This window comes from Stegodyphus dumicola, chromosome 8 (assembly GCF_044657685.1).
Source record: "Stegodyphus dumicola isolate Sdum_Otavi_A_Nest chromosome 8, ASM4465768v1".
NCBI classification, from domain to species: Eukaryota; Metazoa; Arthropoda; class Arachnida; order Araneae; family Eresidae; genus Stegodyphus; species Stegodyphus dumicola.
Genome location: NC_140775.1, coordinates 47,417,714 through 47,440,222, shown reverse-complemented (window position 1 = coordinate 47,440,222; position 22,509 = coordinate 47,417,714). Strand labels below are relative to the sequence as shown.

Below are 22,509 nucleotides of genomic sequence, written 5' to 3'. Positions count from 1 at the left end.
AAGAAAACTGGATAAAATTGAAATATGAAAGAAGATGCTTTAATTGTGGAAAATTAGGACAATTAATAAAAGAATGTCGAAATAATAATAATATTATAAAATGCTTTTGCTGTGGAAAATTCAGCCACAAATCAACTGAATGTAAAATGAAAACTAAACAAGAACACCGACAGCAGAGAAATGTAACAAATAAAACTTATAGAATGTCAAGGAAAGAGAATATGAATCAGCTACATGCTTATTTGAAGTACCTAAGAAAATAGAAAGCACATATCTTAATCAAGATAGAAATGATGGAAAGAATAAAATAAATGAACAACAGAATAGAAAAATTAAATGGATTATTGATTCAGGAGCCACATCTCACATGGCAACTAATAAAGAAATATTTACTCATTTTAAAGATGAAGAACGACAAATAATGACGGCTGAAAAAGGGGCCATGATCAAATAGAGTTGTATTGGTAACATTAAAATGCAAACTGATAGAAATAAGAACTGATAGAAAATGTTCTGCAATTTAAGGGAAAATCTGCTGTCAGTATCAAAAATTGTAGATCATGATTTAAAAGTAATTTTTATCAAGAATAAAGCAGAAGTGATCATAAACAGGGAAACATTCTATATATAGCTAACAGAAATGGAAATAAATTTGAAGTTGAAGGAAATATTGTTGAAGAAGCTAAAATTAGTTATGTTAATGATGTACTATGGCATCAGAGACTAGGTCATATAAATTATCAAAGGCTGATAGAAATGAAAAAACACTCATCGGTCATTGGGTTAGAAAATGTAAAAATTTCTGAAAACAATTGTCAACCTTATACATTAGGTAAAATAACACAAACATCTTATAAAAGTGTGAAATTTAAGCAATCTGAAGATATTTTAGAATTATGGCACATAGATTTAGTTGGACCAATTAAGAAATCAATAGATGGAAGCTGTTATTTTTTAACAGTGGTAGATGATTACAGTAATTTTATATTTGTGATAACAATTGAGAAGAAGAGTGAAACTTGAGAAGCTCTAATCAAACTTATCATTCAAGTAGAAAGACATACAGGAAACAAACTAAAAAGAATTCGTAGTGATAATGGTAGTGAGTTTTTAGCTAAAAATATAAGTTTTTTTTTTTTTTTTTTTTTTTTGAAAAAATGGGAATTAAACATGAACTTACAACGCCTTATACTCTGGAAAGTAACGAAAACGCTGAAGGTTTTAATCGTACTATAATTGAATCTGCTAGAACTATGTTAATTGATGCAGAATTACCGATAAAATTTTGGTCTGAAAGCGTTAAGGTAGCTGTACATGTGAATAACAGGAGTCACAAAAATGATAAAAGGTTTACACCATATGAACTATATAAAGAACGCAAGCCTAACATTACTTATCTTACAAGATTTGGATGTGAAGCATATGTTCATATAAGACGAGAGAAACATAGAAAGATGGATCTAAAAGTTAAAAAAGGAATTATGATAGGCTATAGCATGAAGAGAAAAGCATACAAAATTTATAGCCCTGAACTAAATAAAATTCAAGAAGTGAGGGATGTAAAATTTGATGAACAGAAACATAGATCACCTTTACTAAAAGAAAATTATTTAAAATTCGATAAAAATCAAATATTAGAAGAACTTATTATTTTTTATAAGGAACAAACTAATGGAAATGTAAATAATTCAGAAATAACTGACAGATACTATAGAGAAGATAATACAACAGATGAAGAAGCTGAGAAAATTTTGCCATCCAACAGTGATGATGAACACGATGATAACAATTCATTGGAAAAGCCAACCGAGTATCCACAAATAAATGAAGAACCTGGAAATGATAGTCATGGAAATTCTGTACAGAAAAGACCAGCACGAACTATGAAGCCCCCAGAAAAATTAAAAGATTCGTGAGAAAAAGTCGGGAGAAATATATTGTAAATCGGATTGGCGGGAGAGCGGTCGAAAATCGGGAGTCTCCCGCCTAAATCGGGAGAGTTGGCAACTCTGCATTTCACAAGTGATTTCAATATACACATTCCAAAATTTTCCAAAAAGTTAATGTGCATTGGATGTACACGTATTATGATGTGTATTTTATAAACTATTTGTTATTCTTACTTATTCATTGCATTAAACAACAGTCTGTTTCTTATTCTATCTTACTGACACACACAGTTATACTTTATATTAGATAATTTTTATTTTTTGCCATTTACTGTTATGTTTAATGTTTATCAAAAGAAGCTTTAATGATATGCATGGACTGGTTAACAGACAAAAGCCCACAAAAAAAAAAAAAAGGCCCACTATGATAATTGACCATGCGACAAATACCCACAGCGATGAAAGCGCACATTGATAAAAGTCCACACAGATATAAGCACACGCCGATAAAAGGGGCTTATTTTTTTATTACTAAATCGTGTATTTATAATTTTAACTATAATAAATGGAGTACTCAAATCTGAATTTCAATGTTTCAAATATATGTCTAGTTTGTATTTTATCACTTCTTTATTTGTTTAATTTATTACATTGAAAGCAAACTTTATACTCTCTGATTAAGTGATTAGCTATAACGTTTGGATGATAAATCTGAAATTGCATTTTATTATTTATTTACTTATTTAACTTTGGTATGAGTATGTGAAAATGAAAAATATCATTGCGGAGTTTCTCACATGCCATTTTTAAGGTAATATGACTGAGATTAAATATAATTATGTTTCATTATTAAAACCATTAACTTTTTAATTAAAAACACTTGAATTTTATTTTTAGTCCAAAGGGATTTGAATCCCGAAGGACTATTAGTTTCGTTTTGGCATTTTGCGTCGGACTCATAAACGTCGGTTCACTTTTCAAACTGTTGCCACAAAATGTTAGAGTCCTGCATTATATTTGAAGAAATTAAATAATGAAAAATCTGCATAAATGTATGTATATTTCTCGTATTGTGATAAAACAATGGTACATAGAGTCATCGAATTTTGAATAACGTAATCCTCCAACGAATATGAGCATGTGGAAGACCAAATTTGAAATTTGAAATTTGTTTTATGATTGATTTCCTATTTTTTAAAACTTTGACGAATTTTTGATTAACAAACTCAAGGATTTCAAAGCGAGCAATGGCAACGTTGTGCAGAAAAAACATTTTTATCTCCAGCGCGTGAGTCTCTGTATCGGAAATTCTAAAGATATGCTCGTTTTAAAACTACGAGTATTTTGCGATATTGCTGTTGCACTGGATCTTATGGTTTAAGTGCGAGGAACATGATATTTGATAAAGAAAGGTAACACACAAAATGTTAAAAAACGCCCCTTCGGACGTAATTTAAAATCTGAAACATTTCAGATTTTTTTTTTTTTTTTAAATTTCTTTTTAGTTTTTCCTTTAGTTCATTTTAGTTCCTTTTTAGTTTAGGAATATTAAAACAGTTAAGCACAATGAAAACTTGGCTAAGAGATACTTTATTCTTTACTTTAGACTGAGCTTATTATCAAAGTTTAAACATATTTCTCACTGAAAGCTTTTTTGAATGTAACAATTATAATTTGGTGATTTTCTAGAAATAGTTTCTTTTGGACTTCAGAATAAATTAAAATTGTCAGCTGACACCCTGTCAAAAAAATGAATTCCAAATGTAACCTCTTAATCTTTAAACTACAGCAATTCGGAATAGTGTTTTTAATTTTTATTTTATTTATTTATTTATTTTGGGTGGGGATGGAACAACTCTCAGAAGTCAGCATATCTACAAATTTAAGTAAAATCATCTCAAACTGTAGTAATAAATATGTAACATTTCATTAGAGATTGGGAAGATTATAAAGAACTATGCATATAATAACATCTAATAAAATTTTGTAACTACATAAATATATATTTATAGAGTCATCAAAGTTCATCGCTTTTAGATTCTAAGTATACATATTATATAAATTCATCATTCATTAATAGTATTATATATAGTAATAGAAAAATAGTATTAATGTTTCAAATTGTAATTTTTTAATAATTTCTCTTGCATTTGCTGTATATTTGTTCAAGATTTATGGATATCAGTTACATAACATGAAAAATACACAGAAACCAGCTAATCTTATATTACAGCTGATTGCGAAGGAACAATTACAGTGCTCTTAATTACAGTTATAGTGCTTTTAAATCTCCCTACGGTAAATAGCTGTTTTCTAGACATTAGATTAAATTAATTCCATTATCCATTAGAAAATAATTACAGTGAATTATATCTATTGACGACATTTCTAAGAGGTCACCTTTTGAAAGAAACCTGTATTTTTTGTGAACATAAACAAACATTGCCAGTGAATATCACATTTCTAAGATCACCATATCTACAACCAAAATCCTTTAAAACCATGAACGGTTGCGTTATAGAGGGCTCGCTATATTTTTAATAAAACATGTACATCTTCGTTATACACTTGCTACATTTTGATTTTCTGTCAAAGCAGAGGAACAGGTGTTCTATTTTTATTTAGAAGTATGTGAAATTGAAAAAAAAGACACTATATGACAAAAATGGAATTACATTCAAACACACACCTCTTGAACATGTCTGAAATTCATTATTCTGCTCAGAATAAATTTATCTAAAGAAAATGTTTAATAAATATTAGAACACAAAGGCTAACTTAGGTCAAAGTAGTAAGGGTCAGTTCGTTTGAATAATATCTTTTCTTAATCATAATGTGACTTTTCGAACAACGAGTGAAATGGGAAAGACAGAATAAGTGCGAATGGCAGCAGACGAACGACACTATTTCAAACTCGGCATGAAAAGAGAAAAGACGAAATGACACTAAGCCAAGGGAAGGCATGCCTTCGTGGAGGACATTTTAAAGGAAACTCGCTCGTACACATGTTACGCAAGGGGAAAACCACGAAAGTGCCCATGCTGTCAGCCTTTCCATCGGAATTTAAACCCCGGACCGAGCTACCAGTGTTCAGCGTTTTTTAGCATGGAGGTAGGAAAGGGAGGAGGGGCCATTCCGCGGTAGAAGTGAAGCACTGCTTTGAAGCTTGGGTCACCAGACGGGGTGTTCTTTGTTTACATTCAGAAGCTCGCTTGACAAGATTCTGATAGTATTTCGACACACGACAGTTCCATAGAAATCGAAAAAGGGACACTTTCGCATGAAAGAAACATTCATAGTGTGATGGATAATAGCAATTTGTATAGTTTACTGACATTTACGCAAAAATCGCATCTTGGTTATTTTTCGATAACTAACAACAGCGATTTTGATTATGAATTTGTTTTATAAAATTCTAAGCTGTTGCACTACAAAAATATAGATTTTAAGAAAATTGCTAAAAGAGATCTGCCAAAATTTATTTTCTAGAAGATTTGAAAAGTTTGAAACTTGATGGCTAAATGTAAATATAAAATTATGTATGTTAAAATATTTGTAATTAGGCACATAGGTCAGATTAAGATTTTATTAAATAGAGTAACGCATGCAAGGGCTATCTGCCTAAAGAGATAGATGCCATCGTGGAGGAATTTTGAAGAAAAACTGACCTTTGAGTGGGTATTAAAAATAATACTTATAATTTTCATTCAAATTATATTCATATATATTTTTTATGTAAAACTTTCGGGTGTATGCTAAATTAGTGTAAATTACTTTACACGAAAAATATAGTGAATGCACAGAAATTAAAGATTTGCACATGCCGGAAATGATAAATAGGAAATATGTATGGGTATTTATGCACGTGCTTGCAAAAAGCATATATCTGCCTTTGACAAAATACTTAAATATTCATTAAATTATTTATAAATGTATTTGAAATGAAGAATTTATTCACTTATAAACAACTGTGAAAGTACTGTGAAGAAATCTAATGATTAAATGTATCTAATTTATAATGATTATAAATGTTATCTAAATATATAATAACTTTAATATTGAATTGTAAACATAAATTGAAATCCTGTTGACAAATACGTTATAAAACTATTTAAGCAAGAATTGTTCGTATTGGAAAGCAATCTGCTAAAAGGTATTGTAAAGCAAATGCTATGAGATGTGCACTTAAGAACGTAATAAAGAGTTTTGGAATATGTATTGTTGAAATGAAGGGTAAAAAAAAAAAAAAATCTGATAAGTATAATTAAAAGAATTATTCCCTTTTCGCTAATTCCTAATAATTCTCTAATTTAAAATGAACCGAATAGAGCATTAATTATAAATTGACTTACATTTTTCGATTTAAAAGAAGCCAAAAAACCATGTCATATTTAAGAAAGAATTTTAGGAAGAAGCTCTATAAATAGAAAAGAAATAATGCATAATTTTAATATTAATAATACAATAAACTTTGATCTTAATTTTTGTACCTTAACCGAATAAAATCGAATTACCTTTATTTTTTTTCCTAATGTAATTAACGAAAACTTGTGAAAATATTTCATTCAAATTAAACCGTCCTGTTAAAAGTATAGCATTTAATTCAGTTCAGAATGAAATGCTGTTTAAAAATATGTTGTTTTCACATACTTAGGACTCTGAAGTGTTGTAGAAAAAGAAAATATATACATTTATATGTATATTTGCGACGTAATTACAAAATATTTACACCAGAACGCGTCAAATCCCATAGAACTCAATGGTAAATGACCCAATTTTTTGGTCACCACGTAGGGATCGCCGGTGCTTCAGAGCAGGGTACGGAGAAACTTGTTTAGGGCGACTCCATCTTACTTCCTACCTCCATGTTTTTTACCGCTTAGCCGCTGTTGAGCCTTGTGCCTACATGAAAAGCTTGAGAATTGGATGACTGACGCTTGCTTAATGTACAGCTTTTACTCCATTATTTATTAATTTTTATTTGTCTAACTAATTATTTATTTTTTCTGATATTTGAACTTTTTCTCAGATTTATTTTCAAAGGAACAATGTCTAGAAAGTTTTGCGAATCCAAAATAAATGATTAAGTCTTAGATGAGATACGTTCTACCAATCAAAAAATTTTTTTTCACGTTTAGAATGTAACATATGTAAGTTGTTATGCATACTGCTTATCTCAACTATTCTTATCTCAAAAAATGCTCAATTTTTTTTTCTCTTTTGAAATCAATAGAAATTTTTTTTATGAAACTAACCCCAGTAAAACATAGAATTTTATGTTTGAATGTTAGCTTCAAGAATGGAGCTAACAAACAAGTTATAATCCTTCACAGGAGCATGCAAACTGTCAATGACCTTCTGTAAGATTGCTGGTGACTTCTCACTAGTCAAAAGAGTCCGCCAAGCGGTAAAGTCGTGGAACACTGGAAGTTCAGTCAGAGTTTCCAATCCCGCAGACGGGCTGACTGCATGGGCCGTTTCGTAGTTTTCCCCATGTGTAATTTGTACATGAGCCAGTATCTCTTAGAAAGACTTCCACGAAGGCATCCCTCTACTCAGGCAGATAGCCCTCGAGGCTTTGCTGTGCTCACATACACTAAACCAAACCAAACTCACTAATCAACTTGATGTTCAGTAACAATAGAATAAGGTTAAAGGTTGAAACCTTTTATTCAAGAGTACACCTTGTGCTTAACATATAGACTACTGCTTGTGATGTTATGTTACGTAGAAGTAAAGGAGCCACCTAATATTTACCTGAAGTAAGTACACATTAGCTCTAAACACAAACTAGAAAAACAACAACATTCCGGCGTCTTCGAGTCACAATGAAATTGTGACTCCAGCCAACACCGCAAGTTCTGCACCGTCGGGCGTTAAATTAAAATGCATTACATTACATGATATATATAGCGATACACAGTTGTACATGTATATGTTTTATGGCATTATTTATTGTATTGGTACAGGCATCATCTTTCAGGACATTGCATATTGCAGTAGATAAAGGCATGATGTAGATGATGTTCTTTTAGGGCGTGTTTGCAAACATGATCTGTTTACATGAGTGTTTGCTATCAAAATTAAGTTAGCTATAAAATTGTTTACAAAGCTTATTTCATTCTGCATATTTATGCTTACTGCTTACATTTAAATATTGTTGTACAGATGTGCTGATACTTTAGCTACTCAGTATTGACGAATGAGTTGCTAAAGTTTCAGCACAACCATACAACAATACTTAAATTGTTGTGTTGATATTTTAACAACTCAATCGACAAAATATTGAGTTGCTAAAGCATCAGCACAACCAATAAACCTAAATTTTCAAGGTAATAAATAGAGGATTTCAAGATTAGCCTAACAGGCCTTTTCAGAAAATTAACTTACTGGTGCACTTAATGCAACGGCTAAACCCTGACAGCAAAAGTTGACATAGCCAATTCTCGCAATTCCTTTCAATCGCAAAAGCTTCGCCATAAATACTCTTCACTCATTTGCATTCTAAACATGTTTACTTACTAACTTATTTACATCCGGGTGAGGAAGCGGAAAGTAGAATTGACAGTACAGGCTGAAATAATACATAACAGGATAGTATTTTCTCCCTCCTTCCAGCATGCCTTCGCGGTGTAATGGTTAGCACACTCGGCGCGTATTCGAGAGGTTCAAGTTAAGAGTCCAGGCAAGCACATTGCTAAATTTTCATATCTCCTGCATGATGCCTGAACTAAAAAAAAGGTGGTGGATGATGATTCTTCTCCACCAAGATTTGACGACTGGGTCCCCTAATACCCAGTGGCCTTTAAAAGGGGGAGTAAATAAGGTATTTTCTCCCTCCTTCTAGAATGCCTTCATGGTGTAACGGTTAGTACAATCGGCTCGTATTCGAAAGATCCAGGCTCGAGTCTCGAAGAGGGCATTGCTTATTTTTCCTTTCTCCCGCATATATATATATATATATATATATATAATAATTTATTTCCTAAACAGTATTGATTAATTGATTATATTATCTCCTAAGTTTAATTAAAGTAGAATTATTTTAAAAGCGTGCATCCATACTGGTAAGTTATATTTTGAAAGATGTTTTGAAGTAATTTGAAAGCAAAATGTTAATAATGTTTTAACGGGGACTGAAGTTAAATCATCATGAAGAATAAAATTTCAATTGTAAAAGGAAAAATTAAAACATGTAATCATTGTCATTGATCGGAAATTAGTTGACTTTTCAAGGGGAACAAACCAACTCCCGTTCAATGAACAATAATTGATAAAAATACGTAAATACGAAAGTGTTTCGTCTTTACTCGAGTTATAAGTTAAAGCCAAACCGGCAATTCTAGTCAGGCCAAATATTTCCGCGAATAGAAGGAATTATGAACCAATGCTGATATTCAAAGAACTTATTCTTATGAAGCATTTTAGTCAATTCAATTTGGAGTAAAAATCAATTACTGTAGAGAAATCCTATTTAACTCGAGTAATCGTCCCCGACACTTTCACGTTTATGCATTTGAGTACCATATTATTTGTAGAAATTAAACATTGGAAATTGTCATTATGAAATCGAATTCAAAGTAAAGTTGAAATAAACATAGAAGATTATAAAAAAAGATAAATAATGCATAATTTGTAAAAACAAATCAAAGACAATATAAAAATAATATAAAAAATAATATAGAAAATAATATATAATAAGAACAGTGAATGTACAGGAAGATATAAAGGCCAGAAAAGGTATTAAGTAACTTACATTCTTTCTAGTGGGGGAGTTGGCAAAGTGTTCTCTTCGTGTCTGACTCAGAAGTGTAGGGTGTCCGAAAATTCTTAACGGCAGTAGGGGCTTTGAATAATATCAGTCGGTAAAACTTGAAGCAATTTATGGTAGTGGGTGGGACTTGGAATTCTTGAGGGATGTATTTTGTGGAGTTCTTATCTGAGAGACACCATCTGTTAAGATTTTTTTGAAAATACTAGTGAATGGAAATTAATTAATTTCTGGCTAATTGTCGTGTCGCAATGATTAAGAATTTAAGAAAGGAAAAAAGCATTTTCACTGTCCAAGAGCTAATAGACAGTTACTTAATACCTTTTCTGGCCTTTATATGTTCATGTACATTCACTGATCTTATTTATATTATTTTCTATATTATTTTTTATATTATTTTTATATTGTCTTTGATTTGTTTTTACAAATTTTGCATTATTTATCTTTTTTTATAATCTTCTATGTTTATTTCAACTTTACTTTGAATTCGATTTCATAATGACAATTTCCAATGTTTAATTTCTACAAATAATATAGTACTCAAATGCATAAACATCAAAGTGTCGGGGACGATTACTTGAGTTAAATAGGATTTCTCTACAGTAATTGATTTTTACTCCAAATTGAATTGACTAAAATGCTTCGTAAGAATAAGTTCTTTCAATATCAGCATTGGTTCATAATTCCTTCTATTCGCGGAAATATTTGGCCTGACTAGAATTGCCGGTTTGGCTTTAACTTATAACTCGAGTAAAGACGAAACGGTTACAGCCGAAAACATCGCGGACGAAAACATCGCGGAGAAAACAACGCAAGGCGAAAACATCGTGGGAGAAAACATCGCAGTTCTAAAAGATCGTGGTACAAAACATCGTCGTCGAAAATAAAGCGGTTCAAAAACTTCGCAGTTTAAAAATATCGCCGTCGAAAATATCGTGGTAAAAAATAAAGTATCTATTAATCATCGCATGACGATAACATCGCAGACATGCTTTTTTCAGGCTTTAATAACTGTAAATGGATATTCCCATAATGATTTGTGAGCGCAAGTGATGTAAGGAAGGATAATTTTTACTTTCACATTTTTTTATTAACTAATAAATTTTTGCTGAAAAAATAAGAAGGAAACTTAAGCATAGAAAATTAAATGCAACTTAATAGATTATACTTTTTATGAAAAATTACCTGTAAAATCTTTATTAAAAATAATTTATTATGGTCTTTGTTAGTTAACTATGTCGATTTAAAATTCTATTAAGTGCTATAAGTTGCATTAATTTTCTATGCTTAAGTTTCCTTTTTATTTTCTCAGCAAAAATGTATTAATAAAAAATATGAAAGTAAAAATTATCCTTCTTACCCTCTTGCGCTCACGAATCATTATGGGAATATCCATTTACAGTTATTAAAGCATGTCTGCGATGTTATCGTCATGCGATGATTTGTAGATACTTTATTTTTTATCACGATATTTTCGACGACTATGTTTTTAAATTGCGAAGTTTTTGAACCGCTTTATTTTCGACGACGATATTTTGTACCACGATGTTTTAGAACTGCGATGTTTTTCTCTTTGCGATGTGTTCTCCCACGATGTTTTGTAGCACGACGTTTTCGCCTTGCGTTGTTTTCTCCGCGATGTTTTTGCCGCGATGTTGTCGGCGGACACCAGACGAAACACTTTCGCGTTTTCAACCATATGAAAGTTAAAATGAAAAATATTACTTGTACGTAAATTTTAATATATGTAATAATTTAATGTTTTTAGAAATAGTTCAGTAGTTTTACTTTTAAACAATGGCTTTGATATAACAAGCATGTTTAATTAGTTCATCAAAAAGTTGTTAGAGACACTATCAAATCAGGAACTAGCATATTTTTCCACTCTGCAGTTTTACTGCAAAAACAGTGAATTATCCCTTTAAAAATGGTTAAAAAATATTTAATTCCTTTCATTTTCCAATTATTGAAATTTTTAAAATAATTGAAATTCTAACTAAATCCTTAGACAAAAGGTTATTCAAGAACTATACTAAAGAAATGTAAGAAAGGGGTTAACTTCAGTTACAAGCGGAATTTCAGATAATGTTATTTTCTAGTAGGTAACTAACAAAAAACATTTAAAATCCTCTTTAATTGTTCTCCTGCCACACCCTCCCTTCTGAGGCCTTCTTTGGCGCCCCAGGTTCCATAGGGAATAAAGCAATTAAGCAAGGCTCTCCTCTCTTTAACTGCTTTTTCACACAGCAGGGGGCAAAAGAAAAGGAAGGCAATGGTTTCCTGCCTGAATAGCCAGCGGCCAGTTAGAAAACTACATGACAAAAGCCCACAAGACGAATGCCCACTTAAAACCAGCACACATTTTCAGGAAATCCAAAATAACTACGACTTCCTGAAAAATTTTACGAGTAATTATTATGATTAAAAAAATTAAATTTCAAGTGGGAATGAAATTAATTTATGTAAAATCCAAGTTGTCAAAATTTAACTGGATTATTTGAAACCATGCTTTTTATTCACCATTAAAACGGTGTTTGCGCTTAATCATAATAGAATACTGTACTTTTATTTTTTTTCGTTAAAATGAAAGTTCGGCTTTAATTCTCCATATTAAATTCATATAATGCAAAATTTTCTGTAGTGTTAAATTATTCATAAATTATTCTCTGTATATGATGAAAATTTACATACATATTATACTGCTTATAATTTTGTAGAATTAAAATAAGCTGTGTGGCCAGTATTCCCTTTCACCTCCCTTTGTCACACTTATACAAAGGCACTTCCATTTCTTGCGTAAATGTAAAAACAAAGATACATACATGTATATGTTTTTAATTATATTATTTTGATTGACTCTCTGTACTATATATATATATAGGAATTTAATTCAGCCGGAGACGAAAATGAAATGTGTTCCGCTACTTAAATTTATTGTTCAATTATTTCTTATTCATTTATTTTTTATTTTATCTCTATTCATGACGTATATATCGGTGTGGGTTTTTGTTAGTGTGGACTTTTATCAGCGTGCCCTTCTATCTATGTGGGCTTTTATCTGTGTGGGCTTTCATCGGTGTGGGTATTAGTCGCGTGGGCAATTATCCCAGTGGGGTCATTTTTGTGGGCTTTTGTCGTGTGCACTTTCGTCCTTTTGTCTGGTCACCGCATGGACTTTATGTATTTCCTTCACAATGCATTTTGCTGTGAAATGACAAACATTGTACAGTTAATAATTAAAAATAAAAGTATGTTTTGACTAACAAAACTAAAGAAAGGAATATTTATACATGATTAATAAAAATTAATTATTCATGTAATATTATATCTAGAGTAAGGTACCATCCTTATACTCATTATTGGAATTGTCGTATATTGATACTTTGATACCCCCCTTACTTTGTTTAAAAATTTGAAATTAGATTCCATTTACTCAAAAACCAGTATTATATTTATTTGTTCCATCTGCTTAGTTACACTTAAGTGCTTAAAGTTCTAGTCATTGTACAAGGCATATATAATAAATATGTTTTTCTCCTATCTAAAATATCTATTTGTAAAATATCTTTTGAAGTAAATCTTTTAATTATAATAATGATTAATCTTTTATGTGGTAAGATTATGTAAATTATGTATGGATATTAGATTTAAGTGACTGAAATTTAAAAATTTCAATGGGAAAGTGGTGTTTACTTGGAATATTCCCATGATTCTCGAGTTACCTGGAGTCTTGTTAGACAACAATGCTGCATAAATGTACTAGACCCGTTTGGCAGATGAAGCTACTATGTATTTTTCTGCACTGCATGGAAAATAGAGGTGTGTTCTTATACCTGTTACCCATCATCTGGCTCGTAAGTATGAATAAAATATTAAGATACTTATTTATTGATCTATTATTTATTGAAAAATATTTTTATGATATAAATCCAGATGTATTGCATAGTTACAAGAACTATCTATTAGTTTTCATGTTAGTTCTAAGCTTTATTGTAAATTTTATTTTTTTACTTTGAAAAAGAATAATTGTGATGAAATATTATATTCTGGACGATTATATATCTCTAAACCACAGAATTTCTAGCAGCAATTTGCCATCAGTGTCAACATTAAAAAATCATTATACTGAATAATTCACCTTATAGCTGTAAACTGCTAATATTTTGATACAATTGGACATATTATTTTAGGATATGTCTCTTAATCTTCTCTTAACTCGTTCCATACTCAAATCATCCCCTTAGAAGCTAAGATTGAGAATACTCGTCTCCTCAAGCAACAATTGGATGCTGTACGAGTCGCATCGGACATGGACCAGCATACACCTCTTACGGCAAAAGCAAACTGTGATACATTGAAAGTACTGGAGCCCCTTAAGGGTAAGTGTGTTTTTAAATATCTCAGTATGCTAAAAAAACCCTTAGATAGCCTTGCTAATGCTTTTAATGATAATTTTAAGTTAAATATAAAAAGAAAACAACATGAAATCTCGGATAATTCAAACGCTAATTCTAACCACGAGGATGGTAAGCCTATAAGGCATACATACGTATAGTATATTTTTCAGTTGCAATACCTTATTACCACTGAGAATTTTTTGCGATTCCCAGGACGCCATAATACAGTCAAAAAGTCATTAATTCAGACACCCATCATCCGGAATGATCTATAATCCGGACCTCAAAGCTACAAACTTTCTGCGCATGCGTCGCGTTTACGTGTGCTCGTAAGACCTTTACGGCTGTGACTTTGCCTGTGCACATGCGCATAATACGTTTACGCATGCGCGTTTAACGTATAACGGACGGTATAAGCTGAGCTAAAATTATCTAATTCAATTAATGTTGCAGATTGCGTTGTTCCTTAATCTTCGAATTGGATCAGGCTTATTATTTTTTGCAGACTGTTAGAGCAATTTTATAAAAGTAAGCTTGAACTTTCGATTATGTCAAACAGAATTTCCGATATATATTTACTAATATGTACAGGATCTACAAAGCAAAAGTATGTTTCGAAGTCCATTAAACAAAAAGTGGAATTGCTGCAAAAAATGGAAAAAGGCATATCCTTTGTTTCTTAACCATTCCGAAATCTGTTTATCAATTTCATGCTGCTCTGCGGGGGGGACATCGCAGCGCGCAATGAACTGGAAGTTGATTTGTCAGCACTATCCTTATCTTCAGGGCAAATGTTTTTATTTTATTCGGCTTATAATTCCTTACTAAATGTAGTATTTCATCTCGATGTATTCCGTCTTTGATATGATTTAAATCAAATTCCTTGTCATTATAAATATCACAAGTACACATCAAATAGTTTTCTGGTTGCAATTTTCTAGTTTCGACTATGCTTAATGTATGCTTTACGCATGTGCTTGTTGAAAGAAATGTTTAATAAAGTAAACAAATAAATATTAAGCTTTTTTTTGTAAATTTTGATACCCTTTAGATCATAATTGTTCTTTATTTCATAAATAACGGTTTCATATTTTTAATTGTACAATTTCTGCATGCCATCTTACCAGATTTAAACTGATGATCTATAATCCGGAATCGCCAAAGTCCCGACGAGTCCGGATTAACTACTTTTGACTGTATTTACAAAAATTCTGTGGAACCCAATAAGTACTGCGCAAATCCGACACATGCGTGAGTGAAACTGTCAATTTTTTCTTTTGTACACTTGCAGTTTTAGGTCACTACATTTAATTTCTAATTTTAAGACATAGAACAATGTGAACATTTTAAATAAGTAACAGATGAAATGACAGCGTCACGTGCAAAGCAAGAAAAATGAACGTTTCTATTATAAAATGAAGGCGTCGAAACGGATTCATTTTTTTTTTCTTTGTCTGTATTGCCATATCTATTTTAAGATGTATTGTATTATGTAAAAATATTTGGTAATTGTAAAAGTATTATAATAAATTAAAGAAATATCAAAACTGCTAAAATTCTAGGCAACCCCCTGCTGCAAGTCCAGCGACTCCAGTTTAAGAAACCCTGGTATAGACAGACAACCCGGCGAAATTACACCCTAATTGAGATACAGACATAAAACTTATATCAAAATGATGGGGCATGCATTTGCAGTTGAAAGCAGCAAAACGCATCAAAATGGATCATTAACTTTCGAGTCGTGTGATTTTGATGCGGCTTGCTGCTTTCAAAAGCATTTTCCTACAACTTGCATCCTATTTGAGATGCAGATATAAAATTTGTGGAGCATGAAATTGCTATTGAATGCAGGAAACCGCATCAAAATCGGACAATCGGTTCCCGTGTAAAACAGATTTTAAAAAACTGTAATTCTTAGAGATGCATCAAATTTCATTGCCATGAAAAATATATTTCGTCCTCTGGACCCTGAAAACGATACTAATTATGTCCAGAATGCAGTTAACACTGTAAATCAACGAAGCACTTCAAGTCAAAATTTACCTACACCACCACAACCAAAAGTTGTTCCTCCAGTCAAAAATTCTACAATGATATAACCAGGGCAAACAAGTCCACAATACCAATTTTAAATCATATCAAATCCGAAGAACACAGGAAAAGGCCTAAAACCATCCTCAGAGACATACAATAAAGGTTTTTGATAAACGTTTAATTACTGTAAAGGCCCTTATTTTTGCAGGCCGTAATTTTCACAAAAATGAATATATCGGTGATTTCGCGAGTTGAAAATTTCACGAATTTTATATGAACAGAACAGAAAGTTGAAAAATTTTAAAAGTACTTAAGTAAAGTTGGGGGGAAAAAAAAGTATTTCGCAAAGCTTTGATTTTTGCGATTACGACGGGCTCACGAAAATAAGGGCCTTTACACCAGTTTAAAAAAGACCCAAAAAACTAACTAATTATTCTTTAACTAATTATTGTAATATACCTAATTGCCTAGCTTAGCACCAAAAATTGGGAAAATTAAAATTTTTATTCCTATCGGATCACTAATTAATATTGAAGCAGGCTTAATTTAATTTTTCCATCATGTCCTCTACCCCCTCATTCACTCAGCCATCCCTTTAAATTAGTATGGATTGAAGACAAGAAAGAATTTCAACCAATCACAAAAATGCTGGTGGAAAAAATTGAAATAAGTGAGAGATGGAGCGCTTAACGAGGATCCTTAAGCGCTCCATCTCTCACTTTGTAATCACAGTTCAACAGCTTTCGGCCATGAAGGCGGTAGCTATCATAATCATACCACACACTCTACAACCAATCACGTTCGTCTCGATCTAGTTACTCAACCGTAAACCACAGAAGGATTTTTCGCCGATTTAATGGCTATATCCAAACTAAACAATAAAATTATCATAGGTAGAGACTTTAACTCACACCACAAAAATCGGAACTGCAGAAATGATAATTCAAATGGTCACATTGTTAATCAATTTGCCTCAACGGCCAACTTTACTGTTGTAGCTCCCTCCTACCCAACATGCTATAGATCTGCAAGCATTATTGAATTTTTCCTGCTAAAAAATATTTATCAACCATCAAGGATAGAAAGATTACGTGAACTATTCTCTGATTATAACCCTGTTTTAATGGAGGTGAATATCAGTAGCTATAGTACATCACACAAAAGAGCCTTTATTATGAACTGGGTAGCTCTAAACAACACTCAGTACCCGTTACCCGCGATACACAGTGAAGACGAGTTAGACGCAGTTATCGAAGATTTTACTAGCACACTTAACCGTGCTCTGAAAAATAGCAAGGTGGTCCCGTTGACTGGTAGGGCCAGAGATCCTGCTATTAGAGAACTTTTAGCTAACAGAAAGAGAGCTAGAAAAATATGGCAGAGGACCAGATGCCCAGAAGTTAAGAGAATTTTAAATCGGCTGAATCAGGAAGTCAGTACACGCACAAAACAAATGGTCTAGATATTTAGAATCACTCTCTACTGATGATCATGTATATGGAAAGCTGCTTCTAGATATAATAGATGCTACACAAATATTCTGCCCCTTAATGGCCCCTCTGGGATCACATACACAGAAACTGAGAAAGCTGAGTCACTAGCTGATCACTACGCTACTCAGTTTTACATTAACATCTCACACCCAGACACAGAACGCACAGTTAGTTACACTAACAATTTATACTTTTCATAACCAAAAACAGACAACATCCGTCTTGCTAAACCTTCGGAAGTTAACACCGCCACCTCCATACCTGTCCCTTTCAATGATGTTCGATCGACTATTGCGGCTTCCCCGCTCTCTTCAGATGAGTATGCGATGAGAATCGCTACTCAGACTGAATCTGCTCTCATCTGTAAAGAGTACTCGTCCCCATTCATTGTCTCTCCAATTCCGGTGTTCCCGGCACCACAGAGAACGCCTTCTCCGATGGGCAGGCGTTAGAGGTACACACCGTACAGGGCGTCGTGCAAACAGACCACCACCCTGCAGTCTTCTGACCACGGTAAAACGCGATATCTGTCGTCCAGTCGCCTGCATCGTGTGTCTAGCGATTTCTCCCGCTGTCTGCCGCCTGTTTCTTCTGGCCTGTAAGGCAATATACCGGTCATCTGCAGGTGTGGTTCCTCGTGAACGACCACTACTAAACCCCCAGATAGCTGTTCCTGTAGTTTTAAATTGTCTCCAAAGTCGTGAAACGATGCTGTGAGCAATTCCGATCTCTGCAGCCACACTTGTCACATGGCGGCCTTCCTCCAACTTCCCAATGACCTCGGGTAAAAGCATCCAGATGTCATCTAACAGATTGATTATTCGCCATTTCTCGCCGAGGCAGCAACTCAGTGTGATTTTAACTGCTATACGGTGTGCAATCTCTTTGCCAGAAATACTGATCTTTCACCGACAACATGCTTTATACAACTCAGACACTCCCCCATTATGTCTACCTGCATATCTGCGCAAGTGCTACCGTAGATCACCTTACTTAATCTCGTGATTGGTCTTTCTGTCCGCTCTGCCTCTTCGTTCAGCTGATATGCTAATTTTTCGACTTCGTCCTTAATTTTTGCACACCAGTGTATTTCACATGCTATACACAGGATAAGGTACAACCCAGGAACATGCTTTATACAACTCAGACACTCCCCCATTATGTCTACCTGCATATCTGCGCAAGTGCTACCGTAGATCACCTTACTTAATCTCGGGATTGGTCTTTCTGTCCGCTCTGCCTCTTCGTTCAGCTGATATGCTAATTTTTCGACTTCGTCCTTAATTTTTGCACACCAGTGTATTTCACGTGCTATACACAGGATAAGGTACAACCCAGGAACCTGGAAATGATGTGTGTCTTTGTACCCTTCTAAAGGAGTATGGATTGAAAACAGCCTAGGCCTTCCCCGTAGCACACTGTAAATCACACTTCACCCAATAGGATTACTCCTCTGCCAGCCAACAGAAGTTCAACAAGCTCCCGCCTACCACCTGACTACTGAACCATTCAGCCTTGAATACTCGAGGAGAGGGGGAAGAAAAAGGAAGAAAAGGGCTTTTTCTTCTCTCTCCGCCCCCGATTGCCTCTGCTGCTCACACTCCAACTAGCTCTAGGTTTTAACTTCAAAACTCATCATCTTATATTTGCTGCAAACTCTGCCATTACTACTGATTATAATGTCACAATTGCTTTCATTTCATTTCACTGCCATAACTGCTTTTCGAATTTTTATTTTTACGAACTTCAGCAACATTATTTCTTTAACATTCGTAAAAGTATTAACTTACTGCACTGGGATAAGGCTATGCCCAGGAACCCACTACAACTGAACATTAGTTCATCGAGGAAGGGCATACTCTAAATGAAGCTGCAGATGTCCAAATAAAAAAGGAAAAGAAAACCTATTCACAATAAATTGTTTCAACAAAGGAAACGATTGTGTGATTTTAGATGACAGTCGGAGAGTATTAGTATCAAATATTTTATTTCATCATACCACCAACAAATATTTTCTTTTGTTTCAGAAGCCCATCAAAAACTTACATGACAGCAAATGCAAATCTAGTATAAATAACGTTTATGTTGCTAAAATAAATTCTGATTTCCAAAGATGGCCTGTTTCTCGCATTGTTGGTAAATCATGGTTGATGGGCATTAAGAATGGTCTTTCCTCTAATTCACTGGACACACACAAATTAGCAGCACGTTGGTGTTAATTCTTTTTAATTCTGTATTAAAATATACAACTTTAAACTTAGTTGACATATGCGGCATTTGAAGTGCAAATAATAAAAATTTTTCTTAAATACTATGCTTTGTTGCTTATCTTTTAAAAATTTAAAGACCTGGAATTCTGCAATTCTGAGTAAAAAATGAAAATAAAAAACAATTAACACCAACAAAAACTTGTGGTAACATGACAGACAAATTATTACAAATACTACAAAAGATCATGCCTTTTCATTTTATTTAACCATATGTTAAAGCAGTATTCTTTATTAGACCTGGAAAAGTTAGAAACAGGAATATATTTTACTACAAAAACTACACGACAATTTTGAAATTAGAAGCTTTTCTGTATGAATTCCACTCTAAAACAATGCAAGTGCAGTCTTGACGATAAGAAAGTCAAATTTATTGAAATTTAAATTTGTATTTCCATTTTAATTTTCATTTTCCTAAAAACATTTGTCAACTTTGCAGGATTTCATCTTCAAGTATATATGTACAGACATTTAAAGTTCTGATGTATTAACATCTCGTGGAAATACACCTATCCCTCGATTTATACAGTACTTACCTGTTTTACATGATTTCAGTTTTACACAGTTTAAAAATTAACAGATTTCAAAAACTTAGTAAAATAGTATTTGCTGCATAAATGCAAATACATACATTTGAAGTCATTTTTTAATCTCATTTCTTTGGTAACACTGGTGGCAACAACAAGGATGGGGATTCCCCGTGTTAGGGGAATCTCAATAGTATGTATATGTATTTCATAACAGTAAAATTTTAAATTATATGGTTCACGCGAACTAATGCAGTATCAGTATTTTAGCAGCAAGGATTACATCATTTTTATCTACATATCTGAATGTTTACTAGCAAGTTTTCAACATTTATAGTTTTTGTGGCATTTTTTATAAATTATGTAAATTTTTTAAAGTATTATAATGCCAAAACGATTTTTAAAAAAAAATCAAAAATGAAATTAGAAGCAAAAATTAAAATATTAGATCATCTATGTAATAGAGAAGGAGTAACAAATGTTACTAAATTTTACTCCATGAATGAAGCCACAATAAGGACAATTAAAAAAAAAAAAAAATGAAGACTCTACTAGAAAAAGAATTAGATATGGGTAGAAGACGAAAATTTAAAATGGATTCCAATTGATACTGATGCTATTAGAAACAAGGCTTTAAAAATTTATAAAGCACTTAAGAATCGGTCACTATCGACTTTGTCAGATGAAAAAAAGGTATCTTTTTCCACAAGTCATGGTTGGTTTGAGAGATTTAATAATATTTAAACAAAGGCATTCTTTACATAATCTAAGATTGAAAGGAGAAAGTGCATCTGCTGATTCGAATGTAACAACAATATCCAGCAAAATTTGCTGAAATCAATTGCCACGATCTCCTACATTTCTGATCAGATCTTCAATGCTGACGTGTCTACGTTGTTCTGAAAAAAAAAAAAAAAAAAAATACAGTCAAAAGTCGTTAATCTGGACTCGTCGGGACTTCGGCGATTCCGGATTATCGATTTTTCCGGATTATAGATCATCAGTTTAAATCTCGTAAGATGGCATGCAGAAATTCTAAAATTAAAAATATGAAACCGTAATTTATGAAATAAAGAACAATTATGATCTAAAGGGTATCAAAATTTACAAAAAAAAAAAAAAAAGCTTAATATTTATTTGTTTACTTTATTAAACATTTCTTTCAATGTAAGTTGTTTAAGTTGCTTCATTTTATGTGATACTAATACTTTCTCTTTAATTCTATAAACAGACATAATTTCTTTTCAGTTAAAAAGTTCTGCTGTTCAAGTCCCGTTAATTGCTGTGCCGAGAATACCGACTAACTGGTCAATGGAAATTTTTTCGTTTTCACTAACCTCTCTGTCACATTCTTCATGTCTTTATCCATTTTTTTCAGCAATTTCACTTTTTGTTTGTTGGACATTGAAACATACTTTCGTTTTGTAGATCCTTTGGAAGTTCCAGCATCGGAAATTCTATTTGACATAATCGAAAGTTCAAGTTTACTTTTATAAAATTGCTCTTACAGTCTGCAAAAAATAATAAGCGGGATCCTATTCGAAGATTAAGGAACAACGCAATCATTAACATTAACTGAAATAGATAATTAGATAATTTTAGCCTACACCGTCCGTTATACATTAAACGCGCAGGCGAAAGCGTATTCTGCGCTTGCTCACACGCATATGCGCAGTAGTCAAGTTCTTACGCGCTCGCGTAAAACGCCTGTGCGCATGTGCTAACGCGGCACATGCGCAGAAAGTTTTTAGCTTTGAGGTCCGGATTATAGATCATTCCGGATTATAGGTGTCCGAATTAACGACTTTTGACTGTACCTTGCAAATCAGCTAGTGGTCATAAGGTAGTGAAAAGTCATACAATTTTTTTCTGTTGCAATGCTTCAGGCAATTATATAATGAAACCATTGGTTATTAACAAATCAAAACACCATGTTCATTTAAAGGAACAAATATAAATAACCTTCCCTTTTATTGGATGCCTAACAGGAAAGCACGGGTCACTGCCATAAGGTTCAATGAATGATTTCTTACCATGTTTGTCCCAGATGTCAAAAATTATTTAGGTAAAAAAGGATTGCCTTTTAAGACTCTTCTTTTAATAGATAATGCACCTGGTCATCTTCAAAATT

General features: G+C 32.7%; 1 protein-coding gene and 1 long non-coding RNA gene across 6 annotated transcripts in view; one reads left to right on the top strand and one right to left on the bottom strand.

Annotated features, from left to right (window-relative positions):
- LOC146995805 (charged multivesicular body protein 5-like) overlaps positions 1 to 22,509 on the bottom strand; it is a 216,213-nt gene that overhangs the window by 105,316 nt on the left and 88,388 nt on the right. The gene's annotated exons all lie outside the window — the stretch shown is intronic.
- Positions 3,142 to 22,509, top strand: part of LOC146995806 (uncharacterized) — a 96,464-nt gene continuing 77,096 nt past the window's right edge. For 2 of the 4 annotated variants that reach the window (XR_015042559.1, XR_015042560.1), the window contains exons 1-2: positions 3,144 to 3,301; positions 13,851 to 14,039. This is a non-coding gene — a long non-coding RNA (uncharacterized LOC146995806). Of the gene's footprint in view, positions 3,302 to 13,850; positions 14,040 to 22,509 lie in introns of all 4 variants that reach the window. The other 2 variants (XR_015042562.1, XR_015042561.1) reach the window with 2 other exon arrangements.